The 9,136-nt window shown below is 38.6% G+C and overlaps 1 protein-coding gene across 1 annotated transcript in view; it reads left to right on the forward strand.

Annotated features, from left to right (window-relative positions):
* The window catches only part of LOC106535714 (thyroid hormone receptor alpha), a gene marked incomplete at both ends in the record, with an annotated part of 45,049 nt that overhangs the window by 5,441 nt on the left and 30,472 nt on the right, over positions 1-9,136 (forward strand). The window contains 1 exon segment of the mRNA XM_014032782.1: positions 940-1,015.

Here is a 9,136-nt window from a genome sequence, read left to right on the forward strand (position 1 = left end):
TTTTTAAAATGTATTAAAACTAAACAGCCTGCAGTATTTTTACGGTCTTTGTTTTGCAGTTGAAGTCAAGGTTTATCAAATACTGTCTAATGTTACAACTAATCAGGATTCACTTTAATTTTCCATTTTATTGAAGAACTGGGTATAAAACCGTTTTAGATGCTAAGCTGGGCAGAGGTTCACCTGTCGGCGAAGAGAAAAAAATCTGTTTGGAAACTATGATTGCTGTGTTCTCTGTGTTAAACAGCCTACAGCTCAAAAGCCTGCCTCTCTGATGATATGGGGATGCATTTGTCCTTCTTAGTGCTCTGGGGTCTCTCTGGAGTTTTTGAGAAGTGTTGTTGAGTATAAAATGTTTTTTTTTTCCAGACTAAAGCTTGTATGTTAATTCTTTTCATGAACTGAAAGCATTTTCAGTTTTTTGATGGGCTTWGTTTTCTAGTTTTTTTTTTTAATATTTCACTTTATGGAAACTGTAGAGAACTATAGAGCCTGTGGAGGAAAATCACCAAAGCACAGATTAGGGGAATACCAGCTCCATATACCATCCAGCAGGGAATTCCTCAGCAGATACTGTCTGTTTACACTCGACCGTTTGAAAGTCACGCCGTCAACTCCCCTTTGATTCCACGGGCCGGCCACTTCATTTGGTTAAAGGATTAGAGCTCTAAGCCTTTTAGTGGTAAGCTGGTTACGTAAAAAATCTAACATTGGTTTTCATAGACAGAAAAACCCTCGCACCTCCCTCAGGGATTTTCCTCTCTTGAACCCAGAGTCTCCTCCCCTGTCATCCCCCCGGTTTGGCACATCAGCAGCCATGTGGATTTCCCAGAGCTGGATCTGGGGCTTGTCTGCAGGATTTGTGCAGCTCCTTCCTGCAGCTCTCTGTCGACCGTAAAGACACCGAGCGGTTATGGATCCTGTCTGTTGTCGTTACAGAGRTCCCCGAGACGTGTGTTGGAATAAAAGGCGGGATTGAAGGCAAGGAAACGACTCGGGAGTGAAGACGACACAGGTGAGGAGAGCTGCCGTCGGTTTGTTCGTCACTTTTCTGCTCACAGAGCAAAGATAAAGCAGTGCCTGACTCACCATGACTAAAAACTAACATTTGCTTAAATCTTTGGAAAGCAAACTTTTTATCTTATGAAAGTGTTTTTTAAAGGAGACATATGCGTTTAAATCTTTCTTTTTTTCACATTTAAATCCTGCAGTTGGGGTCTATATAAAGAAGAACTGCTCCTTATTGTAACTCCACAAGCCCCTTTTTACCTCTTTTCTSAGGTGTMTTTCAGARCAYCTCATTTTGAGGCTTTCTCTTTAAATCCAAACGAGGCGCTTTAGACTCCGCCCCTCTCCAGCTTCCAGAATGGTCCGTTCTCGTTTGTTAGAGAGGTTTACGGCTGTATAGCTGCGCAGAAACTTGATTTACAAATGAATAAAAAGATGTGAGCAAGGGAAGACTTGTCCATCCAGCCTGACATGTTGGAGCCAGAGTCTGACCCAGAACCAGAGTCTGACCCAGAACCAGAGTCTGACCCAGAACCAGAGAGTGACCCAGAACCAGAGTCTGACCCAGAACCAGAGTCTGACCTAGAACCAGAGGAGAATAGTTGATAAGCCTCATTGGGCAGTTCCTTCACAAATACTGTGATGTAATAGTTCAGAAAACAGAATAGAAAAAAATGAACGTGTTGAAAAACACAACCACGCAGAATATAAAGATATCTACGCAGCACCAGGAGAAACTAAATTCAAATTTTCTGCTTCGTTGAGGCTTCAGCTGCACATTAAAATGTATTTAAGGGCTAAAGAAATGGATTTTGCATGATATGTCCCCTTAAAAAAACATTTCTGTGACATACTTTCTCTGTGGTTTGGGTAAATAAGATCCACTAAGTTTTCTTTTTGTATCTTGTTGCCAAAAATAGTTGCAGCATGACTTCATTATTGGACTTTCTTGTCCTGTGACTTGATGGTTGTAATGTTTATTTATGATTTGTGCTGCTTCTGTTCATGCTGCTGCTCTATTGAACCTTTTGTCGTTTGAGTTGGATTCTCAGCTGGTAGATACATTGGCTCTTTTAGAAGAGTTTTTTTTTTAAAGAGGCTGTTATTTCTGCAGCAGATAGAATTAGATCCAGGTCAAAATAAAAGTAGAAGTCACATTCAGCTGTTTGTTTTTTTCCCTCCTGCTGCCCGAGCGCTTTGGTTCTGTTGCTTTTCAAATCAAAGTAAGTTGTGTCTGTGGACGGGGGAAGCGAGCYCGGACGCCGCACCGACACAACCCGAGCCCCCTGACCTCTCCGCTGGCAGCCGGACGGAGCCGAGCCCCTCCCTGTCCATCTGTCGCGCCCATCGGAGGAATCAACTTTCCCGCTTTGGCTCCCAGACACAGACAGCATATGTCCATCTGGGCGCACGTTACTGTTTGCACATACAAATATGCACACATGTAATTAAGAATAAACACAAATACGTGCCAACGTGCACACGCTGACAGTCACAGATGAGTGTAAGCAGCGTGCAGGCGGACATGCTCGGGTCTGGAGTTAACCTCTGCGGATGCAGGAAGCCTGAATTGCTTTTTATTTGCTGGCAGTGTGACTCGCCACCTGGTTGGGTAATCCCAGCACATGCATGTAGACATGAGGCGGTGTTTCAACTCAGCGGGTAGAGAAACGCTACGAGAAGAGACACTCAGTGACATTTAAACGGATCCTCCAGCCGATCACGTCTCCTTTTCCGTTAACGTTTAAAACTGTCTTTTTTTTWAAATTCTCAATAATCAATGAACTAACTCAATCTCCTCTCTCGAGACTCTCRGATGTCTAGACTGAAAGGAGTTTCYGCAGTTTAGTTTACTTATCAAAGAAGGTAGGGAATAATTTAGACAGTTGCCAGGCTTGAAACCTTCCCGTCCCTCTCTGCTGTGCTTRATCAGATCTGCTCTTCAGCCTGCTGTTTGTAACAATCACATTTATGAATGGAGAAAAATATATGCTTTTAGTCAAGTTACTTACCTAACTTATTGAGTCGTAGTCAAGCTTTCTAAAATATATTTTTATAATTGAAAAACATTAGGGCTGCAACTAACGATTATTTTAATAATCGACTAATCGGTTGATTATTTATTTTCGATTAATCGATTAATCGATTAATCGGCCAAATCATTAAAACGCATAATTACATAAATATGAGTAGATATAAATTAAGTTAACTCCTTAAGGATGCAAGTTATTGATAATGAATTAATCTGAAGTTGATTTATCTTATAGATTGATTAACAATTAATTAATAAGCAGCCATTTAAAAAAAAAACTGGAGTTTTCTCTTGAATCAAGAGGGTCTTCCCATAAAATGAAGGATTTTTTAATAATCTCCTGAATTAAAAAACAGAAGCACATAATACATATTTTAACAATTTATTTTGCCAGCTGTATTAAATACTGACTGAAAAAAAATGTGTATTTCTCCTACATGAAACATAACAGAAATTTAACAGGTTGCTGAATGAGGAAAATAGATTAAAATAATAAAATACGATTTTTAGATGTAAAACTATTATTAATTTATTATAATTAGAATTTATTTATATTTAACATTTATTTTTTCTCTAATTCTTTACTTTTTGTTTCATTCTTGTTGGTTCTGTTTGACTAAAACATTGTTTGACCCTAGGGCTGCCACAAACGATTATTTTTATAATCTATTAATCACCGATTATTTTTTGATTAGTCGACTAATCAGATCATATGTTACTTGAATATAAAACATAGAGCTTATCGTGCCAGAATGCAGCTGCTATTATATAACCATGGTTAGATTTTAGCTATATGCTAACTAAAAATAATTGCTGTGGAAGGTAAGTTCTGCTSTGCAGATATTACACAGGTTTCTCTTTCATTTTCTTAAAATGATCCCACACTTTTGAGCTCTGTTGTCAGGTAGCCATGATACCAGAGCCTGTCTGTATAATGTCTTGTGACGTCCACGGCCTACCCCAGTTACCACTACTGTGCATGTGTGTCAACGACAGAAAGGCAGATGTGGCAGTGGAAGGTGTCAAAGCAGTTTGGAGAGAAAAACAAAGTAAAGAACATAACAAAAAATAAAACGATTAATCGATTATTAAATTAGCCATAGATTATTTTAATAATTGATTAAGCCCTAATAAACATCCTCAGTAACCTCTCTCGAGGCTCTCTCATGTCTAACAGTTGAAGAAGGTAGGCATGATTTAGAATATTTCCAGGAGGCTAAATGACATTTCCAGGAATTGGAGACGTTTGACTCCAGGTTAAGTTGCTGTAATAAATATGTAAATGGTAAATGTAGGTATTATATATCACTTTTCTATCCAACCTGGATACTCAGAGCTTTACAGTACAGTCTGCTSTCTCTACCTACCACACACCACTTTACTACATCTGTCTACAAAGCTAATCTAGATTGATCATTTTATATATTTATAAGATTAATTCATGTCATTGAAAACAAAATCAAATCTATGTGCCATAGAAGAAATAAAATACAAATCAGAAATAAAATTAAGAAAAAAGAGAAATATKATCTACGGTAATATCTGCCCCTATTTTCCTAAGAATAAATTCAAATTATAGTAATTTACAAACAAACAGATACATCAAATATTTCTCGAGCAACAAGTCGTATAGATACACCTGACTTTATGCTATTTCATATTTGTTTAACAAAACAACTTTTATCATTTTCTTAAACAACCGTTGATCCAGCTTTTTTAACATCACTCTCCAGATTATTCCATAATCTTATTCCTTGGATTGAAGTAGACCGCTCCTTCAAACTGGTTCTAAATTTAGGTTTCACAAACATCTGTCTCCTTGAGATTGTAATAACGTTCTCTCTTAACAAAATTTAATTGGTTTTTTAAAGGTAATATGTTTTTGTGCGCCTTATACATAAAATGTAAAATATTATAATCAACCAACTCATAGAATTTCAATATGTTTAACTTTGTGGTAAGCCTGTCACGATAAGCAATAAATCAATTAATTGCACTGTAACTTAAAATGAGGTGGATAATTTTCATTTGCCTGCTTGCTTGTTTTTTCATGTCTCTTTTTTTTTTTTTACTTTTTAGCGTAGAGAGGAGTGAACTCTGGTGTCAGATATTTTCTTGGTTCATGCTCTCTAACCTCTGTAGCATGAGAGCCCTGTGAACAGGTATTTAGCTAGAGGAGCATCTTTCTCGCCTTCTTTAAGGAGACCCTCAGGGCACTGAACCGAGCCTACGGTTTTTGCAATATGTAAATTTTATAAGCTTCCTTAAACTTTGTAGTTGTTCTCCCAATCTCCGGTCCAGGTCAGTTTGTAAGTTTTTTGTTTTGTTTTGTTTTTTACAAATGTAAATTTCTTAAACTTCTGTACGGTTCGTTAGTGGGGAGCAAGGGGGTGATCATTATATTAGTCTCCAAACAATGGGCCTCATGCACGAACCGTTCGTATAAACAGATTTGTTCTTAAGTTGTGCGTACGAGTGATTTTGGAAAACTTTGAAATGACAGATTCTCTTTTCTAGATCTCTGAGAGCAGGACTTCAGTCTCCAAACTTGTGAAGTTCTGTTTACTTTGTACATTTGAATGAATGAACACTTCCTGATATGTGGGGGAGGAAGTGTGGCCTTATATGGTGTTTTTGGGGTGGTAGTTATGCTAATTTCCTCTCCTCGTGCACGAGCACCTGGATACGAACAGGTGGCATTCGTCCCGTTTACGCTCATTTACACACTTTTCCTCAAGATAGAAGCATTTGCTGAATCTGACGTGACGTTTTTGTTCGAGCCCTTCWTACGAAAAAAGTAAGAYAAATTTCGGATAAAAATACGAAAATGTCCTTGCATGAGGCCCAYTATTWTCGTTTATCATGATAATTTGTGAGACAATTTATCATCCAGCAAAATTRGTTATTCTGACTGGTCTATTATGGTGATTAATRAGAATTCTTTGCACTTCAGAATTTTCTTCTGCAGTGCAAATGCTTTTCAAAACCTGATTTTATTGTTGTGGAGGATTTAATCTGTCAGACTACAGCATGTTTTCAGGGAAATACCACAATATTGTTTTTTTTATGAATCTCTGTGGTTTCTTAGATGACAGCTTTCTCTTTCCCTGACAGGAAGTCGGTTTTTACTTCCCTTAGCGAAGCGTAAAACGTTCCTGTTTTGCAGATTTCTGGTATTTCATTRATTTATGTTGTGGAGTTAATTTGAATTAAAGGTGGGGGTCTGTTTGGAGTCAGCAGGAGGTGCTCCACCGGAGCTATGGGAGGTTTGGTTGCTGCTCCGTTTCTGTTTTAACTGCTGCTGTTTGATGGACGAGGGCAGCTTTTCTTATCTATAAACTCATACTTTTTTGTTTGTGCTTCATGTTATGTATATAATTAGATGATCATTTTAGCACATTGCAGCAGCACACGTGCTGTGCTGTATTTGAAACAGAACTCATTGTGCAACACTAAGCTCCACGTCAGTGACTTCAGCCCTGTTTGCTTTTTTTCATGTGTCGGCCCAAAGTTCCATCAGATCGTTGGCCTGTTTTCCCGTTTCACAACTTTAACTGTAGAGTTTTATTGCGGGGCTCACGTTGACGTAGATGTTGGCAGTTCAGGGCCTTTGTATTCCTCTGTGCTGTGTTTCTGCGGATCAGGATGCCATTGTTTATACAGTATGTAGGTCAAGAATCAAGGCAACTTTAAACATAGCAGTAACTGAAAATGATTGCTCTACCATGCTTTATTGACGTACAGAATGATAGTTGTATCATTTATACAGTAAAAATAGTTTTATTTAAATCACAATGTACAGTTTTGAGGTTTATTTTGGTGTTAATGATTGATTTTCCATTAAGAGAGAACACTGGGTTGTGTTTAGGACTKAGAAACAATGATTATTTAATACTGGAACCATTATTTTTTCAATTAAATAACATTTGAATCCATCCAACTGAGAAGCTAGCCCAAGCATCATTTTGATATTCCTGTATTGAAAACAGAATTAAAGTGCCTGTGACATCAATTTTTTAATAATAAAAATGAATGTATTTTTGGAAAGATAACATTGACAAAATATTGTAAAAAAGATTTCATGCCGCTGAAATGAACAGTTGTTGAGATATTTGCTTGTGAAGAAACAGGAAGTGATGTCAAAGGGGAATGTCTGAATGTAAACTGAGCGTTGCTAAAATGGCTAACAACAAAGGCTGTAGTGAAGAATCGGCTGTTTCTCTAGAATATTTTAATCACTATCAAAGAGAGATGAGAAAAAGTCACTTCAAATAACGTTTCAATAAACAAAAACCAGGGAGTTTTCTTTCTCAAAGAGTTCCCCTTTGATGTCACTTCCTGTTTCACTTTAGCTGAGCAAAATTCAAAAGAAAAGAAGCCAGTTATGTGAAATTACAGGTCAAATCCTGTGTACTATGCCAAGTTTTTTAAATATAAATATATTTTCTTTAACTTTTTGTATTTCATGGATATGCATGTCACAGGCACCTGACTCTTTCTAAAGCAAAACCATTTTCTCAAACACTTAAAACGCCAGTTTTTTAAAGACCAGCCCAGCCTGTGGATTTTATTTTATTTGTATTTAATCGCTGTTTATGTAATTCCTGATGCGTTACATGTATAATGGTGTTTCTCAGCGGTTCTGTCTCCAGATTCGGCCCCAGCAGCCGGTCTGACTGGATTCCATGTTTTGACATTTTAACACCGCTGGGTAATTGAACAGTTTGAACAACATGTACTGTTCAGACCCCCGGGCTATAAAACTTACCTTGCGTGTCATCCAAGACAGCGGGATGTTTGTTTAATGGTTTGTCATTTGTTTTGCAGACTCAGGTAGTAGTTTTTGAACACCGTGTTCCTCCCAGCTTCAGAACAGTAAAGAACTAAACAAAGGTGAAAAAAAAAAGATCCTAAATGCTTTGGCTTTTTCCAGGGGTYAGATCGTAAAACAAAAATAAATTAGCAGGTCTTGACTTTGCTGTAGTTGTCGACACCTAATAACAATCAACATTTTTCCAAACGTGGCATCTTTATTGTCTACAAGTGCTTCAACAAAGGCGTGAATTCTTTACCTACATTTTGTCCCACTTTTCTCTTCGTGTGCCCCCCCCCCCCCACCTGCCTAATCTTCCCAAAGCCAGTGTCGGTTGGGACCCTGAACAGGTGCAGCGGCGACGTGAACGTACAGCTGGCCCCGCGTTACAGAGTGTCTGCGGTGAACACTGTAGCTGCAAGAAAACAGGTTCAAACAGGTACTGAACCACTTTGGACTCGTGCCTGACGCTGCCAGGCTGTGTTTGTTCTGCCTGTCAGGGCTCACCTATAGGGTGCCGCAGATAAAGGCGGCACGTATGGCTCAAACGAGAACGTCAGAGAGCTGCTGCTACAGCCGAGGACAATAACAGATCATCCTGAGGGTTTATAAGTTTAACGAGTGACTCGCCACCGAGTAAAAATATCTCTTTTAGCTGGAAGAGGATTTCACTCGGGTCCATGTTGTTCAGTACAGAGTGTCTGGTAAAAATATATGTGATGATTATAACTGAGAAATATGAGAGGCCTCAGGTTTAAAGGTGRCCTCCTTCTTTTGGCTGCTTCCTTTGGGACCTCCGTTGCCCCCTATCCCATCATCCTCCTCTACCCCAACCCTCTGCACGTCCTCTTTCCCTGTTTCTTTTCCTCCTTCCTGCAGCTTTATGTTGAACATCCTTTATCCACTGTCCCTGTTCTGCACAGGATCCAACTAGACCTGTCACAAAAAAAAAAAATGCTGGACGATTAATTGCCTCAGAAATTATTGTGATAAACGATAATATTGTTTGGAGACCATTTTAAACTAATATATTGATTATCCTCCCCATCCCACACACAACACCCACACATGAGCGGGTATTTCCTATATTGCGGGACAGGTTTTTTGGCAGACACACCTACATGTGGGGACCTAAAGCTACTTATGTAAGTAAGTAAAGTTTTTATTTATAAAGCACCTTTCACAGAAATAAATTCACAAGGTGCTATACATTCAGGGAAAGTGGGGAGGATGCAGTTAAAGGCACAGTGTGTAGGATTTGTTGTTTTCAGCGACATCTAGTG

This window comes from Austrofundulus limnaeus, unplaced genomic scaffold (assembly GCF_001266775.1).
Source record: "Austrofundulus limnaeus strain Quisiro unplaced genomic scaffold, Austrofundulus_limnaeus-1.0 Scaffold1539, whole genome shotgun sequence".
In the NCBI taxonomy this organism is placed as follows: Eukaryota; Metazoa; Chordata; class Actinopteri; order Cyprinodontiformes; family Rivulidae; genus Austrofundulus; species Austrofundulus limnaeus.